Source organism: Sebastes fasciatus, chromosome 1, assembly GCF_043250625.1.
Source record: "Sebastes fasciatus isolate fSebFas1 chromosome 1, fSebFas1.pri, whole genome shotgun sequence".
In the NCBI taxonomy this organism is placed as follows: domain Eukaryota; kingdom Metazoa; phylum Chordata; class Actinopteri; order Perciformes; family Sebastidae; genus Sebastes; species Sebastes fasciatus.
In genome coordinates this window covers 13,102,858-13,124,411 of record NC_133795.1, presented here as the reverse complement: position 1 = coordinate 13,124,411, position 21,554 = coordinate 13,102,858, and the positions used below count along the sequence as shown (strand labels likewise).

The following is a 21,554-nucleotide window of genomic DNA, read 5'->3' as shown; positions in this document are numbered from 1 at the left end:
CTGCCTCTCTCATGCACATCACAGCGGTGCGCAAAAATGGCACACCTTCTTTTACGCATGATTTTTTTTTTTAGATGTAGAATTTGTGGTGGTATCAACAGTGTAAATGAGAGAAGATGATTCACTCATGTGTTCAACAGCATGGTGGCGCTTTTATTTCATTTTTTAAATTATTATTTTTTGCATTTTTTTTTCAATAATATTCCATGGATTTTTTTTTTTTTTTTAAATGTCACATTTGGTTGGTTATTGAAAACATTTATTTGCATTATTATGATGCATTTTGCTGGAAGACACAGTGGTTCCAATGTGATTGTGATTTTTGAACGTGGGTTGTTGTAACGTTAGCTCAGTGCATATATGAGAGAAGAGAGGCACTCATTGCCACGCACAGTGAGGATCCATTTTGCTTTAGTGTAAAAATGATAAGTGATTTTCAGCATGTTGATATGCACTGAAAGAAGAGAAGACAGAGGGACACTCCTGTTATTGTGGCCTTATAACAAAGTGTATGATAGGACCCTCCTGTGTGTGAATGAGTGTTGCAGCATGGCATACAGGTTGGGTGCAGCATGGTATTCAGGTTGGGTGCAGTCTTTTCATGTGAGCCTCTGTGTGCAAGTGGTGGATACTGGAGAGGAGATGCCCTTGGAGCAGCAGCAACAGCAGCAACAGCTTTGGGCTGACTGGGAAAGTGGCATCAGGGAGAGCAGTACACTCTCTCTCTGCAGGGACGGAGCTTGTATCCTGGGCTCAGATCCAGATGTTCGGCCCCTTGCCTGCCCGCTGGAGGGTTGTAGTCCACGTGCTAGTCTGGCACTCCTGAAACTAGCAGAGGAGAAACACCCCTGTTATTGTGGCCTTATAACAAAGTGAGAGTGTATGATAGGACCCTCCTGTGTGTGAATGAGTGATGCAGCGTGGTATACAGGTTGGGTGCAGTCTTTTCATTTGATGCCCTGTCATCCAGTGGTGGAGACTGGAGAGGAGATGCCCTTGCAACAGCAGCAGCAGCAACAGCTTTGGCCTGGCTGGCCAAAGTGGCATCAGGGACAGGAGTACACTCTCTCTCTGCAGGGACGGAGCTCGTATCCTGGGCACAGATCCAGCTGTTCGGCCCTTTTGCTGCCCACTGGAGGGTTGTAGCCACACGCAGTCCACGTGCCAGTCTGGCACTCCTGAAACTAGCAGAGGAGAAACAGCATGTCAGGGATGCCTGTTAATTATACCAGGGAGATGGGAGCTGGTAGTGTCATTTTATTCAGTGTTTTAATGCGAAGGAGCAGGATGTTTGGTTTATTCTGTTTTATAGACAAACATTTTGTTCAGTTTTCTCTGTATCTCTGTCTTCTCCTCTGTTTCTCCATGTCAGCGTCTGTTGCCTGTTTGCTCTCTGTTCTCTGCGGTTTGTCATTTTGCTCTCTCTTCCTCTATCTCAGACACAACTTATCCTATTTGTTGAACGTTGTGCGAGTCACAGATAGTGAGCGAGAAAGCAGACAGTGGAATGAAAGAATGTAAAGAGAGCTGAGAGAGACGAGACATTCAATTTGCTGCTTAAATCCCACCTCAGTGATGGATGGCCGAGACGGAAGGTCACAGGAAGAGACATTTTCTGCCTGGTTCACTTTCCCATGGTCTCATGAAGACAGTTATTTGGAAAATTCCAACACTGACAAAGGAAGCTGATGTTTCCTCGGGTTTACAAGCAGAAGGGAAAATTTAGTGTTGTGTAATACCGTGATCGTGAAATCCTCATCCTGGTTTTGGGATATAATGTTAACATGGAGCGTGAGATACCTTGTTTTTCATTCCCCTAGTGTATACATGATATTATCCAGTTTTTTCTGATCATCTGTCAGTACAGGCTTGTCTTGGGTTTGGTTTCTGCTGAAAAGAGCTCAGGATACTTGTGTGCAAGTAAACACACGTAGTTGAAACCAGAGCTCAGTTTTACCTCGTGATATAATGATATAAATATCCACTAAAAACATCTACTAATAAATAAAGAAGGCGTTGTCCAAAGAGCAAACTCATGTGACACATCTGTTACAATGAACTGACTCTTAATTAAAGACAGTCATTGCAGAAGTTTCCATTAAGTTGGACTGACCGGTGTCCCGGGTTTCTTTCTCCTGCTTGTTGTGTCATTCTGGAGAAACAGAGCTGGTCCTGTCTGACTTCCCACACATGGTGCTAAAATAAAACACACCCTCTCACTGCAGGTCTTAACTTGTGCCAGTACTGTTTGTTCGCATGATTGGGTGAGCGAGAAAGAATTTTGAGATATGCTATAAGATAGCAGAGTATCTATAACACACATGTTTTTGTTCAGTCTCCCTCTCACTTGTACTGTACGCTAAACTCTTGGTCTGCCTTTTATTTAGCAGTCAGTCACCTGCTGCATTCATTCATTCATTCTGTAATAAAACCTGAGATGAAGCCCTGTGTGCACCTGCCTATAGTTGTTTATGGTACTAAATGGTTGTAATCTGATTCCCTGGAGGCACTTTGGGTTGTTTTTTGGCTCAGAGAGTTCAAATTCATGGTTTTATTTTGAAGGCAGAACAGAATTGTGGTCGGACAAGTTTTTAACAAGCTCATTATTATAAACTAAAAACTAACTGACTTGACGATGACATTTTTAAAAGCAGTGGTAGGCGTAGGGCGTTACTGTGATTATCTTACTCACCTGCTAAGGAACAAGTGTAAAACATTACTGTTTAATTCTTGTAAATCACCTTATAGTCACATCCTAAAGGCAAGTATGCCATGATCCTTTTACAACTTATTTTTAGTGCTTTCATTGACGACATTGTTACGATATAAGTAAGTATTAATATGCATATGTGGGTGTGAGCTGTTGCCTAGCAACAGCTGCTGTAAGTGAGACAAATGGGAGCTCGGAGAAAAGAGGACAGAGAGTTTAAGAATTGGAGAGGAGAGTGGGTGCTTTGTAAAGACACCATCATTACTTTGAATTTGCCACACAGGGAAGAGTTTCATTATGAATAGTAGGTCCGTATACTTTCTGTTTTCATATCTTGTAAAGTCATTAGTAGTTAGAGTTATGAGTGTAGTTATTGTAAGTAGCTGTGGTTGGTGGGGTTGGTGAGGCGCCAGAGATGCGATAATATCAAGCTTCCTGCAGGTGTGTCTCCTTCTCCAATGCACCGTGGCACCAGTGTCACATGTAGACTAATAACAAAATGAAAATACTGGATATGGAATAGCAGATGTTGCCTGTAGCGATGGATACAGCTGGGGGTTAACAGATCCGGAAAACCCGCCGCACCTGTCGGCCTCCTGTCATTTTTCTATGTCTTTCTATCCCACCCACATACAGCACGCATACAGCACACAAACAGCACACTGTATCCAGACAGGTTGAGTGAGTCAGTCAACAAAATACAGAAAGTGACAGGAGGAGGCAGAAAGGCAGAGTGGACACAAAGGAAGTTATGTTGCAAATGTGTTACACGACCTAAAACAGTCTTATATTCTACCTTTTATAAACCAAAATACAGGTTTTAAATGAATCTGTGACATGAGTTGACATGTTGTTCAAGACATTTAGATAAAGTGGAATCTGTAACACTTTCCATGACGCCCATGACTATAATGCTTTATAAATTAATTATGAAAAGATTATAATGTATTACAACTATGGGAATTATAATACACCATGATCCTGGCAAAATAAATGTCAGTGAGTGACCAACAATTATGAAATATTAGGATATTTGCCACCTTATTTATAAAGCGTTATTACACGGCTTTGTTGAATACTCAATTCTGATTGGTCAATCACGGCGTTCTACGGTCAGTTATTTCTTTATAGCAGACCGTTGCTATCTATAACAGACCGTTGCTATGGACGCAGTTCTGATGTCGGTCTCTTGAGGACCGTTTTTGTGTCAAATTATTGATTTCTTCAGTAAGTAGCCATGTAATAAATGGGATAATGTACTGCAAGCAGGTCATTGTTGTGGAATAAACACCTTCAGGGCGATGCGGCACCCCTCCGCCCTCATCTCCCTGTCAGGGTTTATTTCACAACAATGACCCGCTCGCTGTACATTATCCCTTACTTACAGACATGGCATCAAATAAAATGTTACCGTGGAATCTTGTTGAAACTGTTCTTTAGTAGTTCACAGCAAAATCACAGCATTACTTACTACTACAGGAATTACTTAAAAAATACATTTTGTGCATAAAATATTCAGCTAAGCCAAATTCAGTGGCCATGTAGACTGTCATCAGTAATCATCAACAGTGGATCATTTCCCATACAGGACTGGATAGGATTGTGTTACACTCACCACCTTCATATCACCTGAAAGTTGCCAAACCAGCATGTAAACTGACCTCATATTCAGATAATCTGCAGGCGTCAGGTTTCTGCATGTCAAACCATGCAGCCGAGGAAATGGTAACAATCGCTACTCACATTTGAAAACCACACATATTTAGATGTTTAAATCTTTTATTTATCTAATCATATTTGAGCGTCGTTGCCTTTTCAGAAGTTAATTTTGATAAATCATCACTATTTTCTTTGTCTGATATCTGCAGCACCTATTCTGCTCCTGTCAGGTGTGTACTTCCCTTATGGTTGCCACGGTTACTTGCAGGAATAACAGATATGAAGTCACAACCAGTCAGACTGGTGTGCTTTTTTGATAGAGGCAACTCTTCAACCCCACATTGTGAGTGAAAGGTAAACAAACTAGGTATGTCTTATTATGTTAACTAATCCAAAGTGATTATGTTTTCATTCCCTTCCTTGGCGCCTTCTCTTCCTTATAAATACGATAAAGATGTTATTGCTTGTGCTGCTCTTCCAGTCCCAGCTGATTAAGTCCCATAATCATTAAGTTAAATCTGCAGCCTTGAAGAGTTCCCATAAATATACTCTATTGAAATCTAGAGAGACAGTCACTACATCCTGATATATTGTTACATAAAGGAGGAAGAAGTTTATAGAGCTCATTAGTGAACTGGATTTGGTAAGAGATTTGAAAGCACTATGTAAAAAGGAGCTTTTGGCCCCTTTTTATATGCGATTTCCGACATTATTTTAAAAGCATGTCTCCATTTATTGGCGGATTAAAGTGCTTTTTGATGCTCTAGATATATGTCTGGCGCCCTGGTGCCTCTTAACTGTCTGGAGTTTTATTCCCCACCTGCGTCATCAGCACCTCTAATCCTCCTTTTACACACATCATCGTTTTTGCTTATCTGAGATAATGAATTCCTATTGGTCAGCAGCCTGTGAAATATGTAAATATGCAGCACGCTGCCTTCTTTAGTCAGAGGAGGGACAGTAGCGCTGTTGTTGCCAAGGGTGACCAGCCGTTTCGGCGGGCATGGCAACTACCTCTCAGTCAAGGATGTAGGGAGAGGCTCATATTTGTCCTCTCCTACATAGAGCAGGAGCGTGCAGACAGAGCAGTTGTGTTATCTGCAGATTAAATGGAACGGTACACGGTGACCTTGAAGCGTCGCAGAGGATTTTATAGTAGAAAAGGAAACGCATTAAAGTGCTGAATAAGATTACCTGTTGCTAAAGTAGGCTGACATTGATGTACTGCATGTTTGCTAATGCAGCGATGCACCTGGAAAGCGTCCCAGATCATAGAGGTATGAAGTGTCAGCTTTCACCCATCATCCTTGTCTGTTTGTCTTTAACTTATTTTGGAGAAAAGCACTTTCAGAGCCACCGTGACCCGCTGAACTTCACCCGAAATAGATCCTCTCTGCAACATCAAGTCCTCGGCAAAACATTTAGAAAGATTCCAGACCACTCACATTAAGTTGCTAATGTCAAGACACTCATTCCCAACCACTCTCCCTAATGCATCCACGTACGCAGGAGATGTGCTCCTCTGACAGAAAGAAAAAGACCGCGCTGGCCTCGAATCCCGATCCTCTTACCCTCCATATATGGAGCTTCTCCATCCATGTCAAAGCTTTTATCAGTCCTGTTATTTGATATGCTAAAGACGACTTTAACGAAATTGCTCTGCTTGAGAATCTCTTCTCTAAACCCAGAACTCCCATCAGTGTTTACTGGCAAACACCAGAAAACGGCGAGCAAATCTCTTGCTTTTGGCACTTATCTTGAGGGATTTGCCCTCAGAGCAATAGGCTTTCCTTTGAAGGTATAGGAAGGTCAAACAATTTAATTATGCTCGACTTAGTCCCAGGATGTATTTATGTAGGTTTAATATCTATATGGTGGGTCGAATACATCAGCAGAAGTTTATGATCAAAGTGTTTTTTAATCTGTACAATTCAGCCAACCACAAATAATGTAGAAAATTGCTAAATTCACTTCCAGTTACATTATTTGTACCATTGTGAGATGCATATGTATATGCATACCGTATATAACTGGACATATCTGACAACGTGTTGTTTGGTTTGGTCTATAAAATGTCAGAAAATGGTGAAAAATGTCGATCAGTGTTCCCTAAAGCCCAAGATGACGTCCTCAAATGTCTTATTTTGTCCACAACTCAAAGATATTCAGTTAACTGTCATAAAGGAGTTAAGAAACCAGAAAATATTCACATTTAAGAAGCTGGAATCAGACAATTTTTACTTTTTTTTCTTATAAATTACTCAAACTGATTAATCGATTATCAAAATAGTTGGCGATTAATTTAATATTTGACAACTAATTGATTAATTGTAAATCTTAGCAATTTGAATAGATTTTGAATATTGGGTACTTTATTTTATATCTGGATTTGTGAACCCTAAAAAACATATATACACTGGAAATATTGTTTTGAATGGACTACCGCAATTTCTAAAGAAGGAATTCAGACCACATAAATTCAGGCAGATTGTTTTTAAAAGTAAATGATTTCCAGTGCTATGTTCAGTCAGTAATTGCCGCAGCACCACTATGCTTCATATTTATTTATGTTTGTAAAGATACACATGATGCAGTAGTTTTAAATGACCTCAAGCCTTGTTACTAACACACTCTTGTATTATGGGATAAAAGCTCCGACAGGTTGGGCTGCGGTAGATCGAGGATCAGGGAGACAGCGATAGTTTTTAGTGAACTCCTAATGATGTTGGTGGTGAGATCAGTAACTGTCCTCCTCCTCCTCCTCCCCAGGGAAGCAACCATTTAACCACCAATTGACCCTTTTAACTCTCGTAACCTACAAGTGTCACAAAAAGACAATGAAGAGCATCGAGGCTCGTGAAAATATCTGACATCCCCCATCAGTTCACATAAATATTTTAGTTCCCACTGTGTGTGTAAAGGTAGAGGCCTTGGTGGAGCGCTCCGGCTGCGAACCGCAGGAAACGCACCTTTCATGTCAGAAGCATGAAAAATTGTGGTTACTTCAAAGGAGTTGTGTGAGTGGAGATGTGGTGTTGGTGGGCAGGAGGATAGGGGTTGGTCCTATTGGCACTCCAGCATCTATGTCTAACCCTCTGATGTAAAGATGTGTGGTGCTCTTTCTCTCCTCAACAAAGAGAACTCTCTGTTGAAAGACAGCGGACAAGTTGAACAAAGAGGGCAGCCCCACCCTGGTTGGTTTAAAAGCATGTGTGCATCAAATCGATGCCCCTAGATGATGTCAGATAAAATGAGCACACTGCTTCAGTAAATTATCAAGTAAATTAACTTAAAGAGGCAGGACACAGTAGCTGTCTGCAGATGTTTGTTGAATCCCAAAATCTTGGAGCCAGTGATTATTTTTTCAGTAAAGTAATTGAGAGTTTTCGACAGCCCCAGAGCTTGCAAGCTGCATATTTGCTCACACAGCATCTTGTGTGGCTACTGACCTGTTTGAAGGGAAACATGGTGCGCAGTGCACGGATCGCTTCTCTGCTTACAAATCTGGAATCCCTCTCACATGAGATCAAGTATTTACCAATAAACAGGTTCTGATGGCTTAATCCAGAGTGATCATTCATCCAGAAGCTCAGTTCAGATGTCAAAAGAATAATAATAATAACTGACATGCAGGCTTAAGAGGAAATCTTCAAGCTCTGCGTGAATTTATAAAGCATCACATATAAGAGGAGGTGTGTCACTGCAGTGATTGATTGAATTAGGTCTACAACACATCAAGAAGGATTAACAGGGATTTCTACACACGAGTATTGCGATATTATGTTTTGTAATACTGTATCGATTCTCCAAAACACTGTATTGATTTTAATTAACGTCTCCTTAAGTCTGATGCTATTCTGTCTTTCAGAGGTTGTAGTGGGCTCAGTTTTAAAGTTAGAGTGCTGGTATTAATGAACTGGTATTATAGAAAAGGAATCCATTGGTACCAACCATGTCATACTAGCTCGTCGCGAAGGAGGCTGCTATGCTCCAAAGTTATGCTACATTTTAGCGAGGAAAAACTGGCATGGCCATTTTCAAAGGCGTCCCTTGACCTCTGACCTACAAATGTTATTTTCACCTATTGTAAAATTATGTATTTGAATATTTCCACATACTGGGGTCCCTAAACAGTCTTGGAATTACATAAATTGGGTATGACTGGAAAGCTGAGACTTGTGGATCCAATGAGTCCAATTACTGTATATTCATCTAGTGTGATGATGTTTTGGCTTTTTTGTTACCAGTGTTGGTACTGATTCCTGTTTTTAGAGGCTGGAGACACAGAAAAAACCCTCAGTCAAATTTACTTTAACATTGATACATGATTATTTATTGGATGTAAATGTGCGCTGATCAAATCTTTGTCAAATGGTGATGGTTACAAGTGCAGTAATTTGAGCCTATATGTGGTTTTCACTTTCTTTATCTGCTCTGCTTTTGTGTTACACGTGCCTGCATACATGTGTGTGTCATATTTTCATATTCCCGTCTCTCCCTGCTTGTCAGGCGTACCGTAGTTTGACGTGTTCATGGGAGAGCATCAGTCAGCACGTGGACACTTCCACTGAATCCACGGCGCAGCAGATTTTCTGCCGCTCTGCTGCACGTGCTGCTGGCGGACTTAGTGCGGGACCCATATATGAAATAGGATTATCAGTAACCACCACATTCTCTGATTAAATCAACTGGATAGCCTACACACCCTATTAAAGCTCACACACTATCAGCCTCTTACGCTGAGAACATCAATACAATTCCCCGTCCCATTCAGCAGCAGCAGTGTGCAGGATAACGTGGAATAGCAGAAACTGGTTTGACACAGTTTGTGTCTGATTGCAGCTTTCAATTTTGCCATTTCAGGTACCATTTGCCATGGCTTTATGGGTTTATCCATAATATTAATCTGACCTTTAACCTAATCTAGCCTGGTTATTTTTAGACCTATCCTCGTGGTACAAATTATGCTTCACGGGATTGTGAAGAGTGCAGTTTAGAATCTGCTCTGATTTTTCTAGATTAAAAACAAGGGCAGCATGGGTGTGTATTGTGGATTTAATATGAATGTACTGTATGTACAGATATGCATTCAAGGCGTTGATGCAGACAACTGACCCTTTGCCCCCCTTGGTTACTGTTGCTACGCCTGTCAAGCGCATATACTGTTTACACTGACAATGGAGGCAGATTTACTAATCGAATTGAGTAGTCATTCTTGAAACAATGTCTCTTTAATTTCACACAGAAGTAAACAAAAACAGGTTTCTCATTTCAAGCCGGTGACCATGGATTGTGTCGACTAAAGTGATGACTGCTGCCAGCAGAACAGCGGGCTATAGCTGATGAAATCTGTTAACTAAATAACACCAACTCTGTAAGATGGTCGGAAACTCTGTCTCCGGTTTAATCATTTTAAATCAAGAACCATGTAAAAAGACATGGACATGATGGTTATGTATGTGATATAATGCTAAAGGATTGTGGCTAAAGCTGCACGTGCCAGGAAAACAAGTCAGCATTATGACCAGTTGATGAGTCATGTATGAAACATGGAAATAAAGGAGAAGCACAGTCCTATAGTGGGTTAGAGCTATGTAGCCTGTATATTATAGACCAGCGGTTCTCAACCTTTTCGAGTCACAACCTGTCAGAATAATCAGATTGGTGTTTGTAACCCCCAGTTTTGTATAGTTTGAACAGCTAGCACCTAGGTGTCTTACCTCCTTGCCTACCTACCATGATATGAGAGAGAGGCGGCCACTTGATCACTTCATACATATGTATGAATTTATTTTGGATTGCATGCATATAATAGCAATTTTGCATAAATTTTTAGCTTGTAACTTTGACTTTTTCCTGTTATATACTTAAAGAAGTTGAATGTTTGAGGTCATTTTTGCATCCGTTTTTAGCTTGTAACTTGACGTTTTTCTTATTAACTAAACTTAAAGAATTTGAACATTTAATTACATTTTTGCATTTTTACCAGATTTACATGATGTGCCGTATATCACACTTACAAAAATGGCAAACTGTCTTTGAATCGTTCCCCACTTGAGGGCGAATCCAATCTTCAAGTCCACTCTCTTTTTCCCAGTCTTTGTTGTACTTTTTGCCATATTTCGCCCACTTAGTACCTGGCATTGTTAGCTAAACTCTATCAACCCCACAAAGAAGAAACAAGCCAAACTAGACAGGTATAGAGGAGAGAGACGGGAATAAGCCCAATAAAGCAACTACACTTTAGAAACAACCCCAAAAAAACGTAACCCGCGATTACCAATATTTGTAAGCGACTTTTCAGGAAAACAAGCCCAATGTTGCTCATAATAAGCGGATAATAAGCAACTCTGCTAGTTACGATTGCCAAGCTATGACTGAACAGTTGAGTTTCAGGAGAGAGGTTCAGCAAGCAGCCATTCAATGGTCACAACTGTAATGCTTCTGCCTCTGTACTCAGTTTTCCAATTATAGAGCAAAGATTGATGTTTAGTAGGCGATTAATTAAAACCTCACAATTAAAGTTTGGACTTGTTCAATAAAGACATTGCCATCAGCAGGAGCATGCACTATGAAAAGAAAGCTTCAGTATTTATGCCCTACATTGATCCATTCAATCTAGCTCAAATCAGGCGCATCAGACATTGTGAAAGGGATTCTGGGTATTATTTTGAAATGATCTTATATGAAACATTGGAAAACAACTTTACTACAAGGTGATTTAGGTTTGTAGCAGATGTAGAGGTCTTATTCCAGAACAGATTTCATTCCTGTCATGAGTTACTGGAGCGAAAAATGTGGCTTAAATTGAACCTTCTCACAGCAATCATTCAACCCCTCTGAGATCAGGATTCGGTGGGAGTTTGTTAAAATCCTGCCAAGGCCTGTTGAAACTCGAATCTGAACTATTAAATAAATTGCCTGCATCTTGTTCCTGGGCTGCTTTCTTCATCTTGGCACTACGTCGTATTTTCTCAGTGGGAAACGTTTGTCTGTTCTTGGGTGTCCTGCCCAGTTTCAACACTTCTTTTGTCTCCACTAAACTGCACATGTCAAGGCTTTTTCTGGTTTCAAAACCCTGTTTGCTGGTTTGGCGTGTTATGGCAATTACATCTTTTGTCATGATGGCTGTCAGACAAACAAGCAAACAGACTTTCTAAGTTTCAGTGCTCAGAATTGAAGCCATGTCTGAACTGTGAACCCCAAAATTTACCACGGAGAGTTCGCTCCCCAGGAAGTCGATAAATCCCAATGGAGGAAACAAGCGGGACCGGCCGGTGTGTAACATGTGGAATACACGCGTGGTGGTGAGCCAGACTTGTGTGCTGACTGCCACACATTTAAGCATGCATGGATAAACCCTTTCAAGACATTAGTACATGTATGCACACTTGCATAAAGCTGTTAAACATGTACAGTAGCAGCATGTGTGTTTGGACATACTGTACAGCACACACATTAAAGACTGCAGCTTATGGTGCTATAGTGTCACATAACTATTTATATGGTGGTATTCTGCAGGGTAAAATCAGCCAATGGGTTCTTAAGGCCCAGACACACCAAACCCGCATCGAAGAACTAGCGTCAATGAAGCGTCTGTTGCGTCGCCCCACGTCGCCTTTGTCTTGGCCGACAAGTTGCACTTGAACACACCGCAAAGACTACAGCTGACGGCCGATTACCACGTACGTTCTGCGCCTGCGTGAGAAGAAATGACTCTCCACACCAGCAGGCAGCGGTCGTCTGTATTCATCATTTAAAAAGGGAAACCGAGGACAGTGAATATACAACCTGTTGTTATGATACGTACATGAAACAAAGCAGCGTTTGCCGACCATTTTAACACCACTCATTCACCACTTAGCTTTATTCCAGATGACCATGTCATTGTGAAAATACCTGTATATTTGAACGATCAGATGAGGTGAAGATGAAAAATGAGAAGAGCCTTCTGTGTGTGACCTCTTGACTTTACTCGTTGGCTTGCTTTCCTCACTTCCGTTTTTCTTCTCATGCACCGATTCGCTTAAGCTGAACAGCCAATCAGAGTGATCTCTCTCACCGACGGGCTCCGCCACCGGTTCAACATGCTGAATCAGCCCAAAAACCTCCAACACGGGCAGACTAGAGCCAACAGTGCAGGACACACCGCAAAAAAACTAGGCTGACAAACGCTCACCGAGAAGCAGAAGGTCCCAGAGGAGAACACGGTGTCTCCAAACTGCTTTATGCATAAAAAACAGTGAGGCTTTTGCCTGCAGAAGCAGGACTTTCAACTTCATGGTGGCTGTTTGTTTCTTTTGGATTTTTCCATACACGATTTTGCACTTCTTTATACAGTAGGGTTGAAGGATCAGTAAATCCCAAAACATTTATTGGTCAGGGTAAACTATTTAAACTCTACCATGAAATATCAACTTGTTGTTTACATCCTGTTTTAGTGGCTCACGTCAAAAATGAGAAATGTAGCGGGACAGCCCAGTTTCACAAGACTGTCTATCACACACGCACACACACACACACACACACACACACACACACACACACACACACACACACACACACACACACACACACACACACACACACACAGACATTCTTCAGTTGTTTATCGGTTTATCATTTAAGATCATAGTTGGTCAAAGAAATCCCTGCCTCTGACGTTGGTATGATGACTAATGTTCCTGTGAAAAGAAACATTTAGCCACAAGTGGATGTTTGTCATCCACACACAATGTGGGTATTATGTGGTGTCGCTGAGCCCTGCTCGCCTTAAAAACAACAACCCAACTGGTTTAAGCAACCGGCAGAGAAAAGACAGAAAAAGATAAAGAGTGAGAGGTCTTTTGTCAACATCTGTCATCCCTCTTACTGCTGCCCTCAGTGATTCTGTCTTTCACTGCAGCACACTTTTGTTTTCCTCTTGACATCTTCCCCACAGGTATTATGTCCTTTTCTCACATTTTTTACCTCTCTTTCTCCTCTTCCTCCTCTTTTTCTCCTTCCGCCCGCCATTGCTATTGTGGATGTGGGATGGATATGAATCACTGTCAGGGCTGCTGCAGCATGGTAGATTGTGTTTCAATAGATTACCTGAGTGTCTGTCTGTTTTCTAACTGGATGTAGTTAGAAGGATGCAAGAAGAGAAGGCGGTTTATGTCTGGAGGGATGATAGATGGCTGACAGGATAGGGAAGATAATTGATGGACAGAAGGAGCAAGGATGGATTGATTGGATGGATGGACTCAGAGGAGGTGTAGACTAAAGGACAGAGGGAGTGAAGAAGGATTTAATGGTCGCCATCGTTACTGTAGTCCTGGTAACCTGCCTGATATTTCATACATTAACACACTGAATGCGTCATAAGTTACGTTGTATGGCTGGACACACACCCTGGCAGCAAAGCATGAATGAAATTGCTGTTAAATTATAGTATAAAAAGAAAGAGGACACAGCCAGTAGAGGAAGTGGACAGCTGTCCTGTCAAATGGCGGGCGCTGGTCGGACACAGCTTCCCCGAGGTGACAAATGAAATAGTCATGCGGTGCACTCTGGCTCATTGCCGTTTCATGCAAACTAGGAGGAAGAGATGCTGTGTGTGTGTTGACTCTCACTCTCTCACATCTGGGATCCAGTTGAGCAGCTAGTTCAGATTTGGCTCAACTTTCTCTCTCTTTGTTTTAGCTCTGCTCTCTTATAGTTTTGTGCACTGTATAGTTTTCCTTTACATCCTATTGTTATTTTCAGCTTGTTGTTTTTTCTTCCCGTTGTTTACTCTTCTTCTAACACCTCTTTCTCTTCCTCCACCCACGTTCCTGTCGCCCCGGGCGGTATGTGACGCAGCGTGGAGGAAGCCAAACAGGAATGCGTCAGAATTTTTGACCACTGACTTTAACTTCCGGTGTCTTTTAGTAAACTCTAGGGCAGGGACAATACACCTATCTACCGATTCTATCGTATCACGATACTGGTGCTGATTCGATATGTATTGCGATTTTTAAATATTGTGATTCGTTCTTACGATTTATTGCGCTTTATAACACTGGACCATGGGAAAAAGTTGAATCATACACTTCTAGGGACTTTTACTTTGGAAAATACTTAAATTAATACAGTAGAAATGATTAATTTTCAGCATGTATGGAGTAAAAATGTCCTGAAGTAAAATATATCAGTCATTATCAGGCATTATTTATAAATTTTTTAAAGAATAAAGACATCTCCCTCACAAATTTGTGGTATTTTCTTTTTAATTTATAAGGGACATGTAATGTTTTATACTTCTGGTGAATATAATCCAATCAATCTTATTTCCATATATGTATTTTGTCTATAAAGTTCCCTTTGTTCACACCTTATTTTGTAAACCGGACGTAGTCACACGTGTATACTTCCGCTAAGTCCATCTCTAGCGCTTACCGCCAGCTCCGTTCTCTTTATACATCCATGGTCAGCTCCATCGGGGCCGTGGTGATGGATACGGAACGGATAGGACATTATGTTACTCCGACTACAACAATAAAAGCGGTAACTTCCTTCTACCTCCGCATCGACTCAAATGAAGCAAATATATCGATTCTGACATTGAAAAATGTATTTCAAAATCGTTAAAAAAAAAAGGCGATGCATAAATGAATAATTTTTTTCCCCACCCGTAGTAAACACCACCATTTATCACCATTCATGTTGATTTGTTTAATTTTCTCAGTTGCTCCTTTGTAAACTAAGTGTTTTGAGACATTCATCAGTTACCATTCCCTAGCAGGATGTTGACACAGGCTCACAGTGCGTCTGGCGGCCCACCAGCCTGATCCTTACTGAATCCAAACACCCCCGCAGTGCTGAAACCACACGTGTGATTGACAGGCCAATCTCCTATAGAGACGCGAGGAGAGACAGGAACACCGATTGCTCTCTTAAAAAACTGATGGATTCTCTTCACATTCCCCGTTGTTACATTATTCAGCCTGCATCCTCGTCTCAGATCTCTGTGGACTTCCTTGTAACCAAATGAAAACATTCCCATCTGCTGTGTCAGCAGTCCCGCACTTTTCTTGGATCCATCATTCCCGCCCCCACAAAGTCACACACATGCACTCTATATCGCATGGGGAGTGCCTCCTTCCATTTGTTGGATGGATTGCCCATTGCATACAAGTGGAAAAAAAATCAGAACAGCTGAAGCAAATTCACCGGTCTATAATGGACAATATGTCCTGCAGCAGGAAGGAAGGATGACCAGGCTCAATATACCATAGCTTTGTAGGATCAGTGTGTGTCTATGTGTGTGTGTGTGTGTGTGTGTGTGTGCACATGTCACTGTAGAGTAGACAGATGTAGATAGCTGAACAGGGAGGTTCTGTAAGAGAGATTTTGGCCGTGGAGAAAGGAGATTAAGGCTCAACTGTATATGAAATAAGCATAACTAAAGGTTTCACGGTGACTACAACTTGCGGTTTACTTTGGACAAGAGAGCAATAAAACATTCAGTATCAGAGCAATAAAACAGAGCATGGACAGTTAAGGCTCAATTTTCACACATGTTTTCCACAGTTGTGAAACTTGGAAGCATAGTAGATTTAAACATTATAACGCCTCAAGAATGGTACAAGAATGTAGCAACTGTCCTTGTGCATTGTACTTTTCGTCGAAGCATAACTTGAGTCAGCCAACTGCAGGTTAAATGCATTTGAAATTTATTTTATAACAGTAATGCCTCTGTTGGCTTACAATAGTTACTAGAAGGGAACTGACATGTAACGCTAAATTCAAAGGACGGTTTGGAAACAATTATGTGATTTGGTTACTGATTACAGGGAAACTAGGAGAGAGTGATCAATTCACATCCAAGTACTTTTATAGCTTATAGTGATCACGGTTACAGTGATCAACCGCTTTTATGGATCAAAAAGCCTGAGACAGAATCATTCCTATACAAATGCTGTTTAAATAATTTGCTCATAGTAATCAAGTAGTCCACTTACAGTGATTATTTTGGTTCTTTTCATACATGACAACATATGGAAAAACATTTTAAGTCTAGGTTAGACTAACGTTAATTAAATTTTTGTTTTGTTTTTTACTTTACGCCCTCGATAACTTTGCCTCGCGGACCGTCTGCTCTCGAGGCTGATGTAGAGTGCACATTGAAATCATGACAGTACAGGAAGAAGAAAGTTATTTTGGTGCTAATCTGCTTGAGAAATAAAAAATAAAAGAATTCAGTTACTATAATCATTCGCTTATAATGATACATTTGACCCGGACAGACGTGATCACTATAAGTGGTTTCCACTGTAATTCATTCCAATTCATTTTGAATGTAACCCCATTGTTTGTATTGAGTGCACAGCAGGTCTACTGAACTTTAAAAAATGTAAAATTTGTTGATCTCTTAGTCATTCATTAAGATTTTAGCAGTTATTTCAAGGAAATCCTCTTCAAGATAAACAGCCTCTTATAAATTCAATGCAATTAAGTAAACTCGACTCTATTTACTCCATCATTAGCATCATTTTACAAGTTCTTTTCAGGAAACTTCCTAGAAAATTATAGGAAATTATGTGTAAAATAAAATTATACCATTTACCTCACGTAAGATAACCTGAGAACAATCACAGTAGAGCCATTGGATATCAAACAACAACCATTCGTCTCTTTTTCTCTTGTTCAGGAGCACTATTTTATGAAATCCCTCCGAGCTAAACCCTGACACACTGTATGATGTGTGTACACTGTATGCACGCACGCACGCGTACATACACACGTGCACTTTGACTGTAACTGCATACATGTTCCAGACCCCGGCTCTCTGTCCTGCATGCTTTGTTTCTCTAGCTGTCTCAGTGTGCGGGGGTCTTGCGTAAGACCACCCGTTGTGTTAATGTAAACCTGTCTCTTCATTCTTTCTCAACCCCTGAACCTTCCCTCCACTTTCCATCCAGCTCCCTTTTTCTCCCATCACACCAATACCACACATCCATCCATATAATCATTACTTAATACATAAATGCACACTCATATTATGTATTGTAACATGTGAATGCACAAAATATTCTGGTCTTTGCCCTTATAAAAAGACAATATTCCTACTAAATTGTTAACAAGGCTAATGAAAATGAAAACTAATATTCCCATTTACATGCAGCCGTGCATACTCCGATTAACGTAACCGGTGGCGGACTTGTTCGGCCGTGCGAACGCAGCCTCTCTCTTTTATTCCTTCAACCACCTTCTTGAAAAAGTTGGCATTGTGATATTTGCACATATCCAAAAACCTGTTGATATCCAAGTCTTTCATAATGCTTAAAAGTAGGTGTTTTTCTCATTCTGACCAGAAATGTGGGCTTTTCTTTTGGGCATGCATCTCTGCAAACTGTCCGTTAGTTGGTTTGTGCACAACGCACAGAGCTGGCTGCAAACAGGCAAGAGGCCGTGTGTCGCAAACAGCCGTAACAACCCCAATTGAGACGTATATTCCGAATGCGCTGTATACATGTCCAAAGAATGCTCCTAAAACCTGAATAGTATGAACATATCCCACATATCTTAATGGGAAAATGCCCCAAACAGAACAAGGCCTAATTCAAAATATCAAAATGTTTCCAAGCTGTTTACATGATACATATCAAATTTTGGGATATTGTCATATTCTGAATAATAGTGGTATTTAGTGTGCATGTAAACGCAGTAATTGCATTGCTAAATCAGGCCAACAGAAACTGGACATTCACAGTTACAAGAGGTAATAGAACTTGCTGTATGGTTCTCACGTTCATTAGGTGTATAAATGTTATCCCAAACAAAATTTGTCTGGTCTGTGAGCTCTGTGTCCCAGATTGCCTACGTGGCCTCTTCAGCAGATTCCATTTCCTTTCTTACAACACACTCACTCGAAGATAAGGGACCATGTGTGTGTGTGTGTGTGTGTGTGTGTTTGTGTGAAAGAGTGAGTTCTTTATTGAACAGCCATATATTGAAAACATTCGGGTCTGTGGGACTTTTAAAAATGTGCTGACGGATCGTCTAGGATTTTGAGATTGCGGTCACTGTTGATTTTGCTGACAAAATAGGTGGATGGTATTGGAGGTATTGTGTGTTATTCTTGGTGTATTGACATTTGGAAGTGTCACCTGTGATAAAACTATGAGTCCCTGAGCTAAGGTCATCAGTGTTTTCTGAAATGTATTCAAGCCATAGTATCAAGATTGGCTGAAAGTTGACTTTTATAATTAGATATCATTGCAGCCAAACAGTGATGTACGTTTACATGCATGGAGGAGCTACTGGTCGGATTCCAGCTGTAGTACAATTAAGCTGATTATATTAACCTTTAATATGAGCTCACCTTTGTCATGAATCCATCCTTCCTTTTTTTTAAACCCCGACATCGCATTATAGTTACAGGGTGCTGGCGACTATCCCCGCATGCATAGGGTGAAGGTCGCCAGTCTGTTCAGAGCGATAACACGCATGTAGACAAGCGCATTTACACCTGCGGGACCTTTGAGCTGTGGGAGAAAACTGCTAACTGCTGAGCCAGTGAACATAAATATCCCTGTTGTCCTCCTCTGTCTCACCAACATGCACATAAACACTAACCTGACCCGCCAGATGGTTTGTTACAAAGAACCATCTGAGAAGCCGTCATTGGAAACTGTTTGGAAAAGGGCAGGCACTTTCAAAAATGTACTTGGCAGGTGATTGGATGAACCATCTGTCAATCAAACTCTTGCCAAAGCCAGTTGGGAGAAGAGCGAAAACATTTTTTCCATCGAGAAAAACCTCCAGTGCCGTCCTTTGCTCTTCTTTCAATGAAGAAATACTTCTGATATAATTGATGCTATTGCAGCATCTACACTAACCTCTTTAGGAGCTGCAATTGTGGTTTAGAACAAACAGTCGCCTCAGTGTTACGTCACACTCACATAAACCACGCCTGTAGTTGCCAGTAGCTCCTCACAGGACGCTGATTGATCCATGATCTGGCTGGCCGGACACAAACGCATCACTGAAGTCTGACGAGATGGATTTTCGTCTGATATGTTATCCCGCAATTCTCATGTGATCATGTAACGTCACGAGAATCCATCTGACCTCCAAGGTAACATAAAAACAGCCTGCCATGAAAAAATCTGAAAATGTGTCGCTCTCAGTGCACCCCTCCAATTTTAAGTGACTTTCAATGAATAAAGTAAAACATGTTAGCAGGAGTAGTAAGCAATGCTTTCCGCCATGTGTTCTATAATGCTGTAGAGATGGTCAGATTGTAACGACCCGAAGTTAAATGAGTAACGGGTTTACATGCAGCAGTAGACATCTTTTTCGTTACAGAAGTAAAAAATTAATGGTGTTTTTCTAATTATTTTTCTCTATGACACTCACATGCATAAACCTAAAATTACATTGAGTAACCGGGTTGTTGAGAGAATAAATACCAGAAAAAGTCCTGTATGATCAAGTGATGTATATCAGTGAACCACAGCTAAACCAAAACCAGACCTCAGGTTACTTTTTGGCCTAGATCTGATCACATTGCGTGAGTGAGATGTACATGATCAGATGATTACTTAATGCCAACCAGACCAAGGACCATTCTCAGATGGATAAAAGTGTATATCGGTGGTTGTTTCCTCTTTGGCAGATCTGACTGTGTTGTCAGCAGGAGGCTTATTCCACTGATGTTCGGTCAGTGCTGCCAAAGATAACAGGAGGAGAGCGGGCTGTTGTGCAAAAGCTTCACTTCTTTCTTCTGGTACGCAGCTGGTTCAAAGCAGCATCTCTTCTCTCTCACATCACACAGAGCCACAAATAGACGCCTTAACTTAGAACGTATATCTTTAGCTCTGCTACTGTAGGTTAGTGTGGGAAGAGGGATATAATCAAATATTAACACTACTGCTCCCATACTAAGCCATGACCTATTCAGTGTGACTAACACAAACCTCTGCTTGGCGGACTTCCTGGATGATATTTGCGTCATAAATGCGGTAAACTGCAATTTACATTTCCATCAATTAGATGCCATGTTGTCGAAAAATCATAAAATCCAATTTTCAGTAATCTCCTCATCCATATATAACATGGTGCGCTAATTGCGATAAATATACTCTGACAAATGTCACTTCCAAACAGCATTGAGACAACAATGGTAGGCAATAGAGATTGAAGTAATATTGTCGTTATCATATCATCAAAGCATCAAGCATTATCTCAACATCACTTCAAATCAACATACTTAAAATCCCATAGTGAAAGTTTATTTGATTTCCATCCCATTGAATCCAATTTAAAAAATACCCAAAATTGAAATGTGTCATTGAGTATTTTAGCTCTCATCTTGCGACATTTAATTTGAGAGCATCCTGGTATATGTCACATCTTGTTTTGCTTTTCCCCCAATATTTTATGTCTTTTGTCTACAGTCAAATCAAGTCAAAACATAAACAAAATTAAAAGAAATTACGTTTCTTTCATTCAAAGGTAAAAAATATGAAACACAATATTTCGATACTATTACTATTTCAACATTATATGGAGAGATGATAAATATTAATAGGACAGCATTTTGTAAACAAATTCCAAAAATTAAAGTTAAATGTGCTAAATGCGAGATTGGGAGCATTTCTATTGCCTCCGCACATCTATCAACATGGCGACGACTGAGCCGGCGCCTCGCAGCTAACGGTGCTAACAGTGAAAACAATGGCAACAGTGCTGACAAAGCTAACAGTGTTAACCTGAAGGGTAACTGGAGGGTAGGTATTTACGCTTCAGTCGGGATGGCGTTATCAGCTGTAACCGCTGTATGACAGCAGTGCAGAGCGGCGTCCGTGAGCTAGCCAGTGGGGCACACTCACATGCACGACCATGCACTAAAAGCATGTGCAGCCGGCCCGGTGATGTCAACAAAGCACCAAGGAGCTCAGATTACAACACACACAGAGGGAGAGTGACTTCATTCTCTGCTCAGGTAGACATTACTCCTCTATATCTTTACATAGCAAATAATTGTTTGCTGCAAAATGAATGCTCTGAATATCATTTAGAAAACCTTTAAGACCTCCTGTCCTGCAGTCACCACGTGGGATCAGATTTCTGACTGTCAATCAGCAAGCTGTATGTGTTGTTTGTCTGTATGCATATGCTTAAGTTAAACATTTGTTAAGACAGTATAAATTCAGTA

The 21,554-nt window shown here is 40.8% G+C and overlaps 1 protein-coding gene across 1 annotated transcript in view; it reads left to right on the top strand.

Annotated features, from left to right (window-relative positions):
• LOC141764598 (arf-GAP with coiled-coil, ANK repeat and PH domain-containing protein 3-like) overlaps positions 1 to 21,554 on the top strand; it is a 78,705-nt gene that overhangs the window by 464 nt on the left and 56,687 nt on the right. The gene's annotated exons all lie outside the window — the stretch shown is intronic.